Source organism: Anas platyrhynchos, chromosome 1, assembly GCF_047663525.1.
Source record: "Anas platyrhynchos isolate ZD024472 breed Pekin duck chromosome 1, IASCAAS_PekinDuck_T2T, whole genome shotgun sequence".
Taxonomy (NCBI): domain Eukaryota; kingdom Metazoa; phylum Chordata; class Aves; order Anseriformes; family Anatidae; genus Anas; species Anas platyrhynchos.
In genome coordinates, this window is record NC_092587.1 from 59,912,420 (window position 1) to 59,930,048 (window position 17,629).

The following is a 17,629-nucleotide window of genomic DNA, read 5'->3' on the forward strand; positions in this document are numbered from 1 at the left end:
GCCCTTGATCCCAGCAGCTCTGCTGGGGGGCTGCCAGGACCCCCTCATGCTGCCCAAGCCTGCGTTGGGGTTGGCAGAAGTCAGCCACCGCCACACTGTCCAGCTGAGCTACCCGGCATTTCCTAGCGCTACCAGCGGGGAAATTTGGGTTGCCCCTGGAAGAAACGCCCCGTCAGAACAAACACCTTCCTACAAGGGACTCTCTTCCCTTGGAGAATTAAGTGAAAAGAGGAAGAAGAAGCCAGGGGGACGAGCGACATACTTCACTCGGGTGACAAGGGACACCTAGTGGCACCGCGGCTCCCTTCACTGCGCACACGGCGCTCCTGCTGCAGCCCGTGGGCAGGGACAGCTGTCCCATTGGGGACGGACAGCTGTCCCTGCAGGGACAGACTGCCACCTGCCTGACCCAGAGGTGTGCCACCCTGCTGCTGTTGGACGAAGAAACAGCACCTGCCTCCCACCGAACATCTCACCTGGCTGCAGAGATCCTTCGCCTTCTCTGTGCTCGTCTTTCAGGACAGCTTCTCTGTTAGGAAAAAATGTATATATTCACAGTAAGGGGACGGTTATTTCTAGGGTCTGTGATGGATAAAAAAGCATGTAACTCGCTCCCTTTACTCAGAGGAGTATATGGCTTTAGAGGAGCTCACGCCTGCATGAAAGTGAAATGAACTATACACAGCTATACCAGGACTCTTCTGGTTTGGAACCCAAATCACTTGGCAGGACAGGGTTTAAAACTAATGAGAGAAACAATTGCACCAGGAAAGCTGAGGCAGTGGCTTCTCATGGCAAGATGGGGGCAGACTGAGGATGAAAACCTGCTATTTCTTTAGTTCTACCGCTTGCTCAAACAAAGCTCAGACCAGGCTGCTCTGCCTCTTGTCCCCACTCCAGTACCTCTGAGGACTACTGCCCCCCAAGTCAATACATTCAGGGCCCTTCCTGCCAAACCGCTCCCCAGCCTCTATCAGCACCAGGGTTCATCCAGCCCAAGTGCAGAACTCAGCATCTCTCCTGGTTGAATTTCTTAAGGTCCCCATTGGCGTACTTCTCCCACCTGTCTGAGCCTGTCTGGGTGACAGTCCTGCCCTCGAGCACACCAAAGTCATCCAGTCTGTCTTCACTACAGCCAGAGACATGCTTTTAAGTAGGATACATTCCTTGAAATTGAAAGATTGCTGGCTTGTCCACTTAGTACAATTTGACCCTGGAACATTTTCTATCAAAGCTATAGTGAGTTTCCAAAATTTCATGTGCAGGGAGGATCCTTTAAGTCCCTTGGGAGTCTATGAACTCCCGGTTGGTCTGCTCCAAACCCTCAAAGGATGTACATAAGGAGGAACATCTCTCAAAGCTGTATTCTCTTTCCCCGGGTAGCATTACAGACCACACCTTAACCTGGTCACTGACTCAAGTAGACAAATTATCGTAGACTTAACATGCATACAAACCCCGTGTTTTCAAGTATCCCATAGGAAAAATGGATGAGGAATGACCAAGAGCATTCTCCCACAGCACTCAGGCATGGCTGCTGTTGAGGTTTGTGTAACTGGATTGCTTCTCACACAGCTGCAGCCTGGAGTTGGACAGGCTTGTACACTTTTCTCTTCTCTGCTGTCAGTGCTGCTGCTTGTCTGATTGCACAGCTGGAATGGTCAGAAAGCAGCCCTGCAAGAAAAAGAAGTGGAGGGAGAGACAGGACTAATGGCTTACATCCTAAACAGTCAATGAAGATGTCACCTGCCATGTGCCTCCCTGCAAAAAGCTTCAGTTTGGTTGAAGGTACCTGAATCCCACCTGCAATTGCACTGTTCTTATCTCACCTTTGAGAATGAATTACTGATGCTAATACTGATGCTTCTCCTGGCTGAAATATGGTAAATTTTAACTTATGAAGAGCTTCCTAGATAGTCGGTTTTGTTTGGTTGGTTGGTTGGTTTTTGTTTGGTTTGGTTTGTGGGTTTTTTTTAATTACCTGTGATCAGCTGCCAAAAATATTTTCAATTTGTATTTTCAATTGGTTAAAAAATGCTGTCTTATCTAAAATAATTGTTTGAATGAAAACCAAGAAAAATATTTTTTTTGCAGAACAAAATCTTCAAGATTGCAGCCACATGTCAGCCAAAGATTTTCATTTTGTTCAATTAAATAAAAAATATTAACATGACATCCAGCTCAATTATTTATATCAGTAACAGTCAAAACATCGTCATTAGCAACGTACTGGTTGTACTGAAGAAATCAATTTCACAGAATCTTCTTCATAAGTGGCTCCTTGTTATATGCCTTTTCTCACATCTGGATGTGCTCCCGATGTGTGAGATGGGTTCAGACCCTTGGTGCATAGGAAGAGTTTGAAACCTGGAGATTTGGGGAAGAAAGCAAGAGTGGCTCAGGGCAAAGAGGGACAGTGCAAGGGCATCTGAGTCCAAACCAGACCAGTAAGGTAGATGTTTTATTGGGAAAGAAAATGCTACATGTGTTCAAATAGGAACTTGAGACTGGTCTTTTAACCACTCACCAGCTCCTGGGGAGCTTCATAAGATTTTTGCAAGTCTCCAGGTGGAAGCTGCACAGCAGCACTGAGTACCAATGGCAAGTTAGTAGGAAAAAAGAGTCCTAATCTCTCTTTCCTTCAGCACATGTGCTTTATTTTACTTTTGATAACCTTAGAAAGTTTGTTAGGGGGGTTCTTTTAGTGGAACAGCTCCCCTGAAGGGGACATCCCGTTCTCCTGCATGTCCCATTGTTTCTGTGCTTTGTCTGTTGCCTTTCCAGCCACTTCTGGCACCCCTCCCTCAGGCTTCCAGACATGCCTTTACTGACTCAAATAAGTTCCTGCTGTTTACCAAATCTGTGATATTCTTTCGTTTTTTTCTTTTTTTTTTTTTTAATGAACAGATTTTAACAGTTATTTTATAGGTTCAGCTAAAGCTGATACAAATAAAACATTAAAATTGCAGACCTCGAAAGACTCATAATGAGCAACATAAACAACAAAACTCTTATAAAAAAATCCTTTGTGAAATGAGTTTATAATGCTAAATAAAAACTTCTTACTCTGCAATTTAAAATAAAACACAGCAATTAGGTTATTCAAGCAATGAACAAGCAAAGAAGGAATCCAACTGAGTGCCACATAATATCCAAACTGAAAACACAAGCATCACAATAACATTTCTTATTACAGAGCTTTGTTCTTGCACAATGCCAGCTCAGTGTAGTTGGCCCATTAGATTAAATCTACCCTCATATATTAACATGCTTGTATGTCGTCTACCTCCCAAACACCATAGCGAAGTTATGTGGTATGGCTAGGGCCAGCCTAACAGCTTGCTGTCGCTGAAAGGGGATGGTTATACTTCGTTCTCCTCTACACGCTTCCTTGTGCCAGGTCTGGCACACATTTCTTTTGGTAGAAAACTATCTGAACGAGCAAAAGTAATGTCCCCCTTCTTTCCCTCTCACAAAAAATAGTTTAAAGAGAGTTGTGAGAGCATTCAGCTTGAGTGGCACTCACAGGTGTTACTGTGAAGTAGTTACCCTTCTGATTTGCTTGGAGTGCTTGGATCTGCTGCTTTCTCTGCCTACAGCTACTGTTATAGTCACAATTACAATAATTTACAGTAATTTTCAAAATCATTAGTTAATAAACAAAGCAAACAAACAAATAAACAAAACAAACAAAAAACAAGAATCCCAAACACTCATTTAACTTTTTAGCTCAGGGCAGTAGCAGTTTTCTATTTAGTTAGGGGAGCCTAGAATTAAAAACTCCTTTTCTGTTTATTTGCCTTCTGCTTTCTGAGATGTTAGGCAATACCTGAGTTTCACTTTTCAACCATTCCCAGCACCCCTGGGAATCAGGAAATCACTGACTTGAAAAACTGACTGAGATTATCCCCTAATTGCTCAGATTTCCCGCTCCTGACATCCACCAAAGCACCTGACAGCCTCCGGACCCACAGTGCAAGCAGCGCTGCACGTGCATGCAACTTCTCTGCTGAGTTGCTGTTGTCACAGGGCTTATAAGCTTCACCTGACAAAACCTTCCCCAAAAAATCTGAGGTTTTAGTTTCACTGAAGGAGATTTGATGTTCCTGCCTTTCCATGTAACATCAGTAGTTGTTGTTGATGTTGTTGTTATTATTACTATTATTATTATTATTATTATTACTATTATTATTATTAGTTCTAGCCTGCCTGGCTTAGATTTCCCTATGAAGGCAATAGAAAAAGAAAAAAAAGGCACCCGAGGAAAAGAGTAACAGAGGGCTGGAAACAGTGCTAAGCCTGCTGGGTGGCCAAAGCTCTCTGACCTCAATGCAGAGCCCTCGCATGGCCGCAGTCCACCTGCGCGTCAGCCTGGACTCGCCACATGTGTTTAAGAATAGCTGATTTATTTGTTTTCCTCTTATGTCCTGTTCCAAAATAATTAGGAAGAAAATTTGTGGCTGGGAGGGAGTTAAAAATGGTACTTTGGGAGGTGCAAGAAAACCACAGAAACCCTGATTCATCAAATTCGCTTTCAGCTTGTTTGGCTGCTTCTCTCCTCCCATCCATCCCTTTTTGTTTTTCCAGCAAACTTTCCTCAATCATCCTCCTAGGTTACTTGCTTCACCCATTCACCTCCTTTCCCCTTTCTCTGCAAGGCTCTCACTCTTCTTACTCTTTTTCTTTCTTTTTTTTTTTTTTCCTCCTTCTCCAGTCTCCTACTCCCTATTCATTTCTCCCCACCAGCACCTTTTGCAAACACCATGACCACTAGAAAATGACTATGGGCTGGAAAGGGAAAAAGAACAGGGCAAGACAAAGGATTATGGATCAAACAAGAGAGGAGAACACCTTTTTGTGGGACACTTTTAAGGAAACAGACTTATCTTTTCCAACTGATATTACCTTAAATAAAAAAAATAATCTATTGAAGCATTTCACTGGAATGTTAATGAAATTAAACATATGCTTCTAAGTATCAGCACATTCTCTTCTTTGCCCCCTCCACTTTCTTCCTCTTTTTTTCTGACCAAAACCACAGTTCAGTGCCCTGCACAAAAACACATAAGCCACCACCTCTCCAGAGCAGACAGTGACTGCAGCACAAATGAGAATCTCAGATTTGCAGCTGGCAAAATGCTGCTGCCATCAACTGATGAAAAAGTCATCCCAGAAAGCACAAAACACCTTCCACAGCCCCTCCACTGCCCACAACAGAGACTGTTAGAGGAAAAGGGCTTGAGAACAACCCAAACAAACGTGCTGGAACAACAACAGTGCGAAACGTCCCAAAGAAAGCAACCAGCATGGGCTTACCTGTCCGCACGGGGATATTATTTTGGTACGGAGACAGGGACTAATTACCAAAGGGAGAAGCCACTGATGAGTACCCAAACCATCAGCAGGGTGCCCTCCGAGGGAAGAAGCCTGGCCAAGCACCCCGGCAGGCCGGCCAGGGGCAGCAGCCAGCAGCTGGCACTGTTGTTCCACTGGAGGAGCAGCCGGGAGCCGGGGGGCTTCGGAGCATCCCTTGCACACCAGTACACCCGTGCGGAATACACGCTCCCTGCACAGACAGCTCATGAGGAAGGAATAACATTTCCATCTTATCCATACACACTCCACCCTCGCTTAGACCCCGCACCCGAAAATCTAACCTGGTCAGTGGGATGGGTGGAAAATAGTGCAAAACAAAATTGGGAAATTCAGGTTAATTTGCAGTGCCTTGCAAAGCAGCATGTGGCAAAATCCCTCATGAAAGCAATGAGGTTCTCACTGTAAGGATAGCTAGGACATGAAAGCTTTCTTCCAAAGGAGAGGGACTCTCCTCTCCTCCGGGGGTTTGCTGTTTGCAGCACAGCCTGAAATAGCAATAGCTGGTGTTAAAGGGTGAGGTGAGAACGTAAGAGGGGGTATTACTATAGGAAGTCATCCTTGCAGAGCCTGCTGATACAAAGAAATTGGCATTTGCTATCTTTTCCCATCACAGAGCCCTTCAGTAGTACCTCACAAGCCTTAGAGAAGTCACAGCACAACAAAAAAGTAAAATAAAATCCTGTGACTTTAAAGCTACTGCATTTTTTTTTCAGATATTGATGAAGTTAAAATGACATACACTTGTGCAGCAAGGGCAGGAAGAGTCTTGGGGTGACGGGATGGGGGGGGGGAATAGTACCCCCACCAAAAAATCTGCTCTTCACATGCTTTAGTACATTTCTTGGCAAAATAGTAAGTGTACGAAAGCAAGGAAGAGCAGGGAAGAATTAAATAAAAACATCGTAACTTTAAAAAAAAAAAAAATTACACATTGGAAAAATCTGGGAGGTGAGAAGGAAGGAATTAAATTGGAAAAAAATCAGTGTGAATCCACAGTAAAGGAACCACTTCAGTACATCATGCGGGGAATTTCAGCCAGCCCCAAGCACAAGACAAGCTTTCATAAGCTTGTCTGAAGGAAAGGTAGGTGTCTGAGCTCTGTCTGTGCTCCCCACTCTGCACCAGAGCAGTTACATCATAGAAGGCTGTTCTGTAATCAAGGTAATGACTGGCCTCAGGCATGTACAAGCCAGAAAGTCAGAGAAAAATCTGGGCTAAATAAAGAAGATGGACAGGAGTGAAGGATTATTACTCCAGGTCTTTCTGCTGGCCACTGGTTTTGAGGAGGTTTCCTCATTCAAGGAAGGAAAAAAAAAAAAAAAAGGAAAAGAAATTAAAAAAAAAAAAATGAATTATTGAGAAATAGGAAAGAAACACTCAAGGAAATTAATAAGTTAAAGGGATTCAGAAAAGAAAACTATCCAACAAACTAGAGCAGAAGTTTCCCTCTGCCTAAAAAAATAAAAAAAAAAATAAAAAAGAGAGAGAGAGAGAGAAACAAGAGACAGCTTTGTCTAAATAATGGGCCACAAGAAAAACACAGCAACAGCAGCAGCGAAATCCTCCCCTACTGTGACTGCAGCAGCAGCAATTCCAGAACACATCAGGGGGGCATGTATACATTGCATTTGGTTTATTAGTCTGAAAAATAAGTAATTAGTTCCTTTGCATTGAGAAAACATGATGCATTTCTTGGACTGGGGAGAAAGAGGAGGAGGTTCAGCAATACACTAACGTGTCTGCCTGTTGCAATGGTCTTCAGCAGGAGAACCATCGCTTGGGAGCTGCACCTGAGTTTCTCCACCAGTTATTGGCACAGCCCCAAAGATCATTTTGCCAGAAAGCAATCTTCCCACCGACACGTTCCCTCAGAGCAAACCTACCACCAACTACAGAATATTTAATCTTTGTAAATCCTAAAAGAAAATAGGATAATATTAACAATCCCCCCTTAATCTTTCACTATTTATTTATTGTATTTTGTTGCACTGATACATGCAGCTACATACATTTGCTATAGTCTTGGCAGCATGTAAGTGTGTGGAAAAGGGGGATATGGTGCTGTCTCTTTCAGCTTTACCCCATGATAAGGCCCCAATGACTTCCTGAGGAGAGGTGATATGACCACAGAAATCAGTACATGTAATTGAGAAACCAGCAGCCAGTTTGACAGTGCCTATGCTGTGCAGTGGGTCTCACTGTGCTGCCACAGCCAGAAATGTCTTACATATTCTGTGGAGCTCAAATCAATCCTAAAATCTGGGATTTCGGTGCACAGAGGCAGAAGCCATACACAGCCCATCAGGCCAAGTCAGGACAACAGCATCAGTTTTGTACCAGTTACACCTTTCCTGCAGCTGGAAGTCCTCCTGCAGTCACAGAGGGATCCCCACACAGACTGAAAGCTGAACTTCACCCACATCCTATCATTGAATTTGAGGGGTTTCTTTTTCAAGGGAAACATGACACAAGGCACTTCTAATCTCACTTGTGCCCTCCACAAAATCACTCTGGAGGAAGCTGCAGCAACAGCAGAAAAAAACAGATGCCTGTAGTTACGGGGAGATCTGGATCTTGAAATACCACCACTAGACGTCTCCTTAGCTCCAGCCAGCAGAGCAGAGCTGCTTCTGCAGCCCAGGGAGCCTCTTCCCATCCACACACAGCATCAGCAGTGAGGGCAGGGCAGCATGGGCGAGCAGCGCAAGCAAGGACGCTCAGGGCCCTTGCCTCCAGCCCGGTGGTTTCCAGCCCACGGTAGCTCCACAAGTGGTTTAAGCATGACGGTCACACCCCGGCTCACCCAGCAGACACATACCTTAAGCAGTAGTACTTGGCTGAGAAGAAGGGGTCCATTCAGGCCTGGTCACAGCCTGCCTTCGCCACCCCGACTGCATGGGGAGCGCCACCGAGGTGATTTCCTCCGATACCTTCATGAAGAAGCTGGTGTAAGGCAAAGCAGCCGGCACAGGAGTAACGCCAGCCTGCACTCTGTGAATCACCCTCACCTTTCAGAGGAGAAACTCGTACATCCCCCACATCCTGCCTGTGACATGAGGCGAGATAAAATATGCTTAGGAGGCATGACCTGGCCTGCGGCCCGGCTGTCTGACCACAGTAACCGCACTCTTTCCTTATAAACAGGACACTGTTCCTTCTGGGTATCTGTGATTTGCTAATTCAGCTTTATTCAGCTCGCTAGACATTTTTTGGAAATGAATTCTCCCAAATCAAAGCAATGGCTGTGGAATGCTGTCGGAAAGCACTGCTTTCCTGCCGCTTCGGTAAAACATGGAAAAATCTGCAGTTGCACGGCCTCTTGGAGAGGGCTGTTCAGGCACCTGAAAAGGTGTTTGAGGAGATGTGCCTGTTTGGGACGTGTGTTTGTGTCCCGAGACTAAAACATGCTTGCACCTTGCATCATGGCCCACTAGAGTGACATCGCCACCATCACCTCGGTCACTTACAGCAGAAATGGAAGAAGCAGCTGAGAGCTGAGGTAAATTCTGCACAAGTAGAGTGTCAGGAAAGCCAACTAAATGGCCCTGGAGAAGATTTTGGTATGGTCTCCAGTTAAAGCAACCACCATTTGCCTCCTCACTATTTATTGTCCCCCCTCATTAACATTACTGTGGGACTCTCTCTACCAACAGGGAGTATTGTAAATAACTCACCATGCTAATTACCTGGACACAACCATTAACAATCACCACAAGGTTGTCTGTTCTCTTGCTGTGCTCACATATTTCACATTCTCTGTTATGCACTCGAGGTTGTTCACCCTCACCTGAACGAGGCCTCCGTCACTGCTGGGCCTTGCTCCAACCACATAGCAGATCACAAGCGTGTTATAAGGGAACAGCTGCTTTGTAACACATCTTGTACTCCTTTTGCAGTGTCCATGCACTGCCACTCATTAAATACCAGCAGACAGGACACCCTGAGGTGCATTAAGACCATATTGGCATGGTATAATTGCCTTCCAGTCAAGCCCCTGCTCAGCCAAAAAGACTTGTAAGTCACCTTCTGAGGCCTGAGTTCATTTTCTTTGCTTCTGCGTGCTCTCTGAAACACGAACACTCAATGTTAAAGCAGACGGAGCACACAGAGAGCATACACAATGATTTTGGGGGGATAGGGTAAGAAGTAATAGTCCTTAAATGATGGGAAGATCCATGTGAAGCTTGAAGGCCTGTTTTCCAGCAGTAGGGATGATGAAGCAGTGTGGCGGAGTGCCTGGGCATGACGTGGGACCTTGATCCTTGGGCGTCCTTGAAAGCGACCCTGAGGGACATTTGCCAGCAATCGATTCTCCTACTAAATACACCTCACGGCCCTATCACCCCTGATATGCCACAGCTCCACAGGGCAGCAGTCTTGTCCCTTAATTTTAGATGACATATATTCCATTTGGGGACTGTGACAACAACCATTGCAGGAAATGCAACTCTTTCAGACCTCAGCTGGGGTTGTTTTATGAGGACAATATTCAGATCAAAAAGGGGGCAGAGATAATCCATTCCTCTGCCAACGCCACCCTCCGTAAGTAGATGCCAATCTTTCTTTGGACTTTGTCTCTGAGTTAGAAAGGTAACCAGAAGGCATCAGATAAGAAACTGGACACGACAAAATAGACAAACAAAACCTGAAGGACTTTGAAAATAAACACACAGGGAGTGAAGGCACTTTCAGAAGGATTCCTGTGCTTCAGCGTATAGAAAGGCCTGTGACAGGAATTTCATTTAGGAGAACAAAATGCACCACTGAGATCCTTATAACAATCTCCAGCCATTCCCTGTGGGGCTTTTCATCTCCCACACAAACCACAAGCTACAGAGGTGTCATGGTTTGGGCACCACACAAACACAGGACAGGTGCAGGAGTACCATGGATGGCAGCGTAATACAAACAGAGATAAACAGAGATAAACAGTGAGCAAATGCAAATGCACCCCGATGACCAGAGAAATCCCGGCTTCCTTCCTAGAAAAGCTGTGGTACCACCTGAACCAAAGAGGATCCCAGAGCAGAGGACAACATACCATTAGGCAACATACACACTGGCTAAATAAATCGAGTAAGAACTTCATCAGCATGACAAAACTAAAGACGTCCAGATAAGCGCAATGAAAAGATTTGGTTTAAGAACAATGTACTCACAGCACCGTAAAAGGCCATTTAAACAAACTAAAAACAGTTAAGCTGATTTAACTTAATAGCTTACGCAGCAGTGCCGTGCCAGCACAGCGAAGGCCGCTCAGAGCAGGGGGGTAAGCCCAGGCGCATGCCCTCCCGAGGTACCTCTGCGGGCAGAACTGAGGGGACCAGCCATGGGACAGAAGCACGTGGCTCTGTAGCTTGAAGTTGGCCACAATGGGCACCCAGCACTGGCAGTGGGTGCCCACGGGACAAATGTCCACCCACAGCAACTGACACCAGGTCCTTCAAGAGATTAAAACCTGCTCCCAAGTCTGCCTGTCACGATGGCCGGCTCTGCGTTCTCTCCCCAACTGAACGTGGTGGGCATTGGGTCCTTCTTACCACTCTCTTTTTCCCATGCATGCATACACAGGCATACTAAAAACCTCCCCTCACTGCAGTTCCCTGGGTTTTGCCTTCCAGCAGATTTCCTCCGCAGCTGCCAGCTCTTCCTCAGGTTTAAATGTGCCCTTTCACTCCAGTCACTACAGAAAGCGGGGAGTTTTCCTTTTTCCTCCAGCTAAGCAAACGAACTGAATCATCACAGTGCGCAACATGACTGCATTTTAGCAGTGGCACTAACATGTGGGGAAAAAAGGAGGTTCAGATGGAAAGTCTTTCAGCTCTCAGTGTCAAAGTGCAGCTCTGCTTGGACCCATGAATGGACTTTTTTTTTTTTCCCATTGAACAATTCTCTCTCCTACCACTTCGATGCCCAGCTGCTATCAGTATTCAAGAATGCAAATCTGAGCAAGGCACAAAAACAAGCACTAAAATCCTCCCTGGGAAGAAAAATGCTGTTTGTACAAACTCTCCCATCCTTCTCCCAGCCTCCACCCAAAGGCTCCCCTAGCAGGTGGTAGGATGAGGTGGGAGCGGGAAGATGACGGCTTATCACCACGCACCGTCTTCAGTGTTTTGCTGGGCTGGGAAGGGACAGAACATCAGGCACATTCCCAGGCACTCTGCCAGGCTGGGGCCCAAAGGGTAAACAGAAAGTAATGCACAGGATGCAAAGCATCTTTAAGAAAGGAAAAAAAAAAAAAATCAACACCAGATGGTCAATGAAATGATCCAGAACAGGAGACTGTGAATGAACATTTTGAGTTCTGCTTTAGCACCTTATTAAACATACAAGGATCTGCGGGCTGCATTCTGGGAGAGCCACGTCAGAGCAAGATTTCGGAATACCCCATCGCCTCTGCAGCCACCGTGAGACCGCTACGGCACCCGAGCACCCCGCTCCCTCTGGCACTGCAGTAGGGCATGGTCCTCCCGTTTCTTCCCTGATCAAAACCCACTTCCGATACCATTAAGCAGCAAATCACCACATCAGGTTCTGGCTGTTTGTTTTTTAACTGAAGCCTCGTATAACACAGCGTGCAAACCCCTGACGAAAGGCATTTGTGCGCCAGTGTGGGTCGATACCATAGTTTAACACAGAGCAGCTTTGTGAAGGGAGAACAAGGATACTGCAGTGTGCTTTAGGGCTTTTGCTTCCTATGGCCAGCCCCGGATCTCTGTTCTGCGTTAATGAACGGCTGCTGTATTCTGCATCGGGGTGGTCCAGTGGGACGGCAATCGTGGGACAATTCAGAGGGGAACTGCTGCATGCGAAGTTCCCCCGCTTCTCTGGCCACTTCATGTGAACAATGCTGGCAAAATCACCCATGCATATCACGGAACCTGGAAGTCATGCTGCATCGCTTAGGGTTCATGCTGCTTGGTTTAAAGACTCGGTGGGCACGAAAAGGGCTCTGCTTCTCACAGAAATAAGCTCTCTTGTACCCAAAAGGCAGTTACAAAAGCAGCATCTCTCCAGCAGGCAGCTCCAGAAGAGCTGTGGGACTATCACAAGGGCTCCTCGTATGCTGCGGCATGCAAGAAGCCACCCTCCCGTACAAGCTAATGTTCCAGGGATTTCCTTTTGGCTTCAACAGCCTCCTACCTATTTCACAAAATGCACCTCTAAAATTTGAACTCTGAAATTAAACTGCAAGCGTCAGAAATTTCCATGCCTTCATCCTTGCCTCTTTCAACAGAGAAGCATGCATTTGTTCTCCAAGAGGTCGCAAGCAAAAAGCTTGGGAACCGCTAGAGGAGACTGCAATGCTGATACCATGGGAAGGAGCCTGGGAACTGTGAGACACAGCTGAGACTGCCTGGGGATCGCTTTGCAAGAAGTCCACAAAAGCCTCAGTGGTACAAGGGAAATCAGTTCCTCTTCACCCTTCTGAAAAGGAACCACGGTTTCCCAAGCTTTGTTCACACAGAGTTTTCTACGAGTTCAAATACCATATCACAAACGTGTGCGAGGAGGTGTGAAAACGGTGTATTAATCTCAGTCTTAATCTTAGTTTAATCTTAGTTTAGCTTAATTAATCTTAGTTTAGCTCTGAGCTAAAGTAACTCACAAGCCAATTATTTTGTGGGAAAAAAGTAATTAAGTTAGTATCCTAATGAAATAAGAGGACAGGCACTTGCACTAGTTCACTGGAAACATGTTCGAATGCACAGCTCTAAATAAAAGTGTGCAGCTCTTCTCACAGACACCTGGACAAACAGCCTTGCCTAAGGATGTGTTTTGGGAACAGAGTGCTGCAGGCCAGCCTAGGGAAGACCTGGCCATATGAATGCGTGCTGTTTTTTGTGCTTTGCTCCTCTCCCATGCTCACTGTCAGCCCTGCCTGGGCACCACACTGCCTCCACACGTGGAGAGTGAGCTGTGCCTCCTGCCCCACTGGCCTCTGACAGCTGCAGTCAACCCACTCTTATCTTCCTTCTCCCTCCCTTGAAAAAGCAAAGAAAACCACCAAGCATCTTCAAAGCCAGTTACCAAGCAGCAATGAGGCAGAAACCCCAAACAGAAACACTGCTGGTGAACCAGACTATTTACAGGCTCAGGATCAGCAAAGCAAACACATACCCAGTGGTTGCTCTATACTTTTAGTTTCTATTTTCTTACCTTTTTGTTTTGGCACAAGAAAGAGCTAGCGTGTGACTGGAAGGTCAGGGCATCTCCAGTTACAGCAGCATCTCAGAAGCGTTGTTCTGGTAAGGTGATATCCTGCACAAGCCACGCTGTGCAAGAAGCGGAGCAGGCACAGGGCAAGAGATGCAAAACACTCCAGGCACAGGGATATCCATGCTACCTTAAATGACCATACCCCAGCTACAGATCCTGCCCAAAAAGCAGGATGTTAGCCCAGGCTAACCTCGGCACGGCCACGGCAAAGCCCCTAGTGACACCCAAAAGAGAGAATTCCCCCTGGAGCGTCTGCCAAACCCACGCAGCCTGCCCCATGCACAGAGCTGGCACCTTGTGCCGTGTCGTAGGGGGCTCCTGGCACACCTCTGTTTTGGGTAAATCATGTCAACTTGCTGACTTTGGCCACAGAACAAGTAAGATGTCCTCGTCAAAAGCTGGGGAGGTGGCTATCCCTCCATAGAGCCTTTCTGCTAGTGCCACCCATGATTTCTGCAGGTGTTTGCCCAGGATTTCCCATCCTAGGAGTGCTCCTTCCCTTCTTTTCTGCTTGGTTTGAATCCTCAAACTCTTGGGTTTCACACAGTTTCAGAGGAGTAGCAAAACATCAGTGTAGGTTCATTACACGCAGCAGAGGCTCTCCAGAAGGTTCGTAAACCTTTCACTAAGCTGGCTGGAGCTGCGGTTTTGTACCAAAAGACCTGAAAGCAACTTGCCTGCTTTCCCATTTCATAAGGAGACTTCTGCGCGGCTCTAGCCCTGGTATTGCAGCAAGGACCTTTTGAAGTGGCTACTTGGCATGTGTTTTCTGTTTACTTTCTAATAAAAAAAGAATCATATGCACAGAATTTTCTAAAAAGCAATTGCAGCAGCACTCAGCCACAGGGAAAAACTGTAAAAGTCCCTGATGCTTTCTGTTAACTTTACATTCAGACAGCTTTGTTCACAAATAGAACTGACCTCTTAATTAAAATTTTTAAGAAATAAAATCCGGGAAAGTTTATTGGTACAGTATGGCAAATGCATTTGCTGGGAAACAAACAGGACTCTGATCACTTTTACTTACATACAGATATTTCAGAAGTGGCTGAGGGGATGGTTTTCAGTCTGCAGCTACCAGAGGGATTCATCATGGTTTAGGCATTGGATCCTGCTCCCACTGAAATTTACAGCTGGATTCCCACCAACGTCACTAGGAAGAAGAGCAAGAGGGAGTACTTCCTATCAATAATATCAGTTTTTTCACACCACGATGGCTAACCTAGAGCTTCCCTGGCTACCATAATCACATTTCAATAGCTCAACCACAGTAACAAAAACCCCTTTCCAGCTCTTTGAAGACCGGCAGAGCAGGCAAACTCACAGAGGTGGAGGTCAGCTCTGCATCCAGGGGCAGCCCGAGCTGAGACTCAAAATTGGTTGTCCCCTCACCTCTGTCCCCACCAGTCAGGACATTATCTGCTGGAATCTCCCCAGCTTTCTTCCTACCAGCATCCATAAAACTCTCTTTTTGCTTTGATGAAGAATGAAAACCAGACGTGCGAATTCTGGCTTTTTCATGAGAAAATCTTCCATTGCCATTTCCTGCCAATCCCCCTTGTTGCCTTATTAACACATACCTATTTCAGGGGCACAGGCTGCCTTCAGAGTCGTGGAAGTGTAGGGAAGAATTGTGGAGCAAGGGAACAGCATGCAACGCAACAAGAATTTAGATAAGATGAAAAACTGGACTATGAGCATTTGTACAAATGTGTTTCTGTAGTGTATATATGATGATTTCTGCAGAACAGAGGGTATTTCCAAAAAAAAATCTCCAGTTCTGGAGATAGTCCAGAAGGGAAAAACAGGAGAAAGTGAAGAAAGGAGGAGACAAAAATAAGAGATTTATTAAAGAAAGGGACCTTTAAAAATACAATGGTGGGGCAGGCTGTAGTGAAATTTAAACACCAGCCTGCAGTAAACTCCATGTAACAGGATCCCTGAGCACAGCGCGGCTCTGAGGGAGGTTTCAGCTCCCCTTTCCAGGCCTATCTCTTCAGCCTTGCTTCTGTCACATAAACGAACTGAAACGAACATATGTTTTTAGGTTTGTTTCTGAAATAACCGGAGCAAACAGAAACGCTGCACTGCCCACACCAGGCTCCCCCCGCCCTCCTCAGGGAAAAGAGGAGAGAAAAACCATGCGTGTTCACCACACCAGATGAAGTGCTATGGAGAGAAGGATTTATACTGAAGGGAGTCGAAGAAATGGTCCTGCTGGGTGCCAGCTGGGCACGCCAAGGCTCTCAGTCCAGCCTTGTGGCATCCCCCAGACACGTATCAGCCCCGCCAGTAGGTGAACCACATCCAAGGGGCTCCAGGTGCCAAGGAGATGCTTCTGTCCTTCAAAGGATGCTAAAGCAGCCTGGGGGGTGCCCTGATGGGCTCCTTCTTAAAGAGCAAGGGTCCTGCAGTTTTAACTTCAATAACCACTAAAAAAATGTATAGAAGTAGAGACATGGATGGATCTGACAAGGAACAAGCACAGGCAGGGGGTTAAGGGTGGATGAAACCAGCCACTTCCCAGAGAGACAAGGGGCAGCAAAAAGAGCACACACACACAGTCCATTTTGCTTGATCCCAACAAAAGCAATTCCTGTTTCAAAATCAAAACATGAAGGAAATCATCACAATGAAGACATCTAGTCCTAAAAGCCACTCCTTACCATAATTCATTCTGCACTGAGCAAACACCGTAACCTCAGCGGTGCTCACTTTATTTCCAGGTTTGTAGCCCAAGGGACAGGTTTGTAACATGGGAAGAGGGGGTGAGCCCAAGGCTCTGACAGCCGCCAGCCTTTTAGTCCCAGTCTGCCTTTCTCTGAGCTGCGTACAAGTCAAAGCAAATCCTATGCCCCAGCATCAATGTTTTCCTGTAGTTTCTGTACATATTTATCATATTGTTGCAAGTAGACAGTTACCTATGAAAGCCAACTATAACAGCATCTACATCACTTGTCTCCTTTCTGCCTTAAACAATGAGCCACACAGGGGCCAAAAAAAAAAAAAAAAAAAAAAAGCATTTTACACCCATGTCTACAATAAGCAGAACAATATATGTGAAATGTTACCTTGTCTTTTCATGCCACGTCAGTGGAAATCAGACTTACAGACTATTCAATGATTTTTATTACACTGACAAAGGTATTGTCTCAGCTCTCAGTTTGGAGACTTGATAGTTTTCAGGAAGGACTATCTGAAAGACACATTGTCAAAGTGGAAGGAGAACCCAAAACTTCCTGTCTAAAAAGTCACTTAATGAGACTACAAGTAAGATTTAAAATACACCTATGCATTAAACACACTAGAAAAAATAACTTTCCATTTTAGAACATTTTTTGTTGCCTTCCCACAAGAGCATGCGCACAACTTGAATTGCTGTCAGCGTACGGGGCCAGCATCAGAAGAGCTTACGTAGCTACTTTTTTTCAAAACGATTAAAAGTTTCAGGATCAAACACTTCAAAGGTGCTTTGCCAACAACAGAAGAAAATTACTTTGCAAAATTTTAAAAAGCTTAATTTGGCAATGTTTCTTTAATTGGTTTTAAAACGCTTAATAAAACGTTAATGATACGGTCCTACCCTAGGGCCACTGTTAATCCATTGTGGCTATGACAGACACTAAGTAACTTGTGGGATCTAGAAAAGAACATTTTGTCCATTATTTCCCCACCTATTAATGTTTACTAAAGTAATTACAGAAGATTTAATAGATCTTCTCAGAAAAAAGAAGTTGCTGCAAGCTCCCCTTTCTTGTTATGACAGGCAGGCCATGAGCTCCTCTGGGTTCCATCCCCAGCTTTTCCTCCCCCCGCTTTTCCACTCTTACGCAAACGAGGAATTGCTCACCTGCCTCCATTTCCTAACCTGAAATTGGACTGCTACCACTTGATTTGCAGAGATGCCGCACAAGTCCTTGGAGAGAGGAGGCTTTCGAGCCCAGGGCGGCGTGCTGCTTCCCCACACGAGATGGCACAAGGCATGGGAATGTGGTAGAGCGAAAGGACAGACCTTTAATAAAAGGCAGAT

The 17,629-nt window shown here is 45.7% G+C and overlaps 1 long non-coding RNA gene across 11 annotated transcripts in view; it reads right to left on the reverse strand.

The window, feature by feature from the left end:
* The window catches only part of LOC101797243 (uncharacterized), a 29,652-nt gene that overhangs the window by 3,095 nt on the left and 8,928 nt on the right, over positions 1-17,629 (reverse strand). For 3 of the 11 annotated variants that reach the window (XR_005269575.2, XR_003494634.3, XR_003494597.3), the window contains 3 exons: positions 2,231-2,367; positions 1,458-1,674; positions 477-529 (listed from right to left, as the gene is read on the reverse strand). This is a non-coding gene — a long non-coding RNA (uncharacterized lncRNA). Of the gene's footprint in view, positions 1-476; positions 530-1,457; positions 1,675-2,230; positions 2,368-8,194; positions 10,880-10,916; positions 11,765-14,626; positions 14,753-16,670; positions 17,395-17,449; positions 17,612-17,629 lie in introns of those variants that run through there. The other 8 variants (XR_003494567.3, XR_003494536.3, XR_005269567.2 and 5 more) reach the window with 7 other exon arrangements.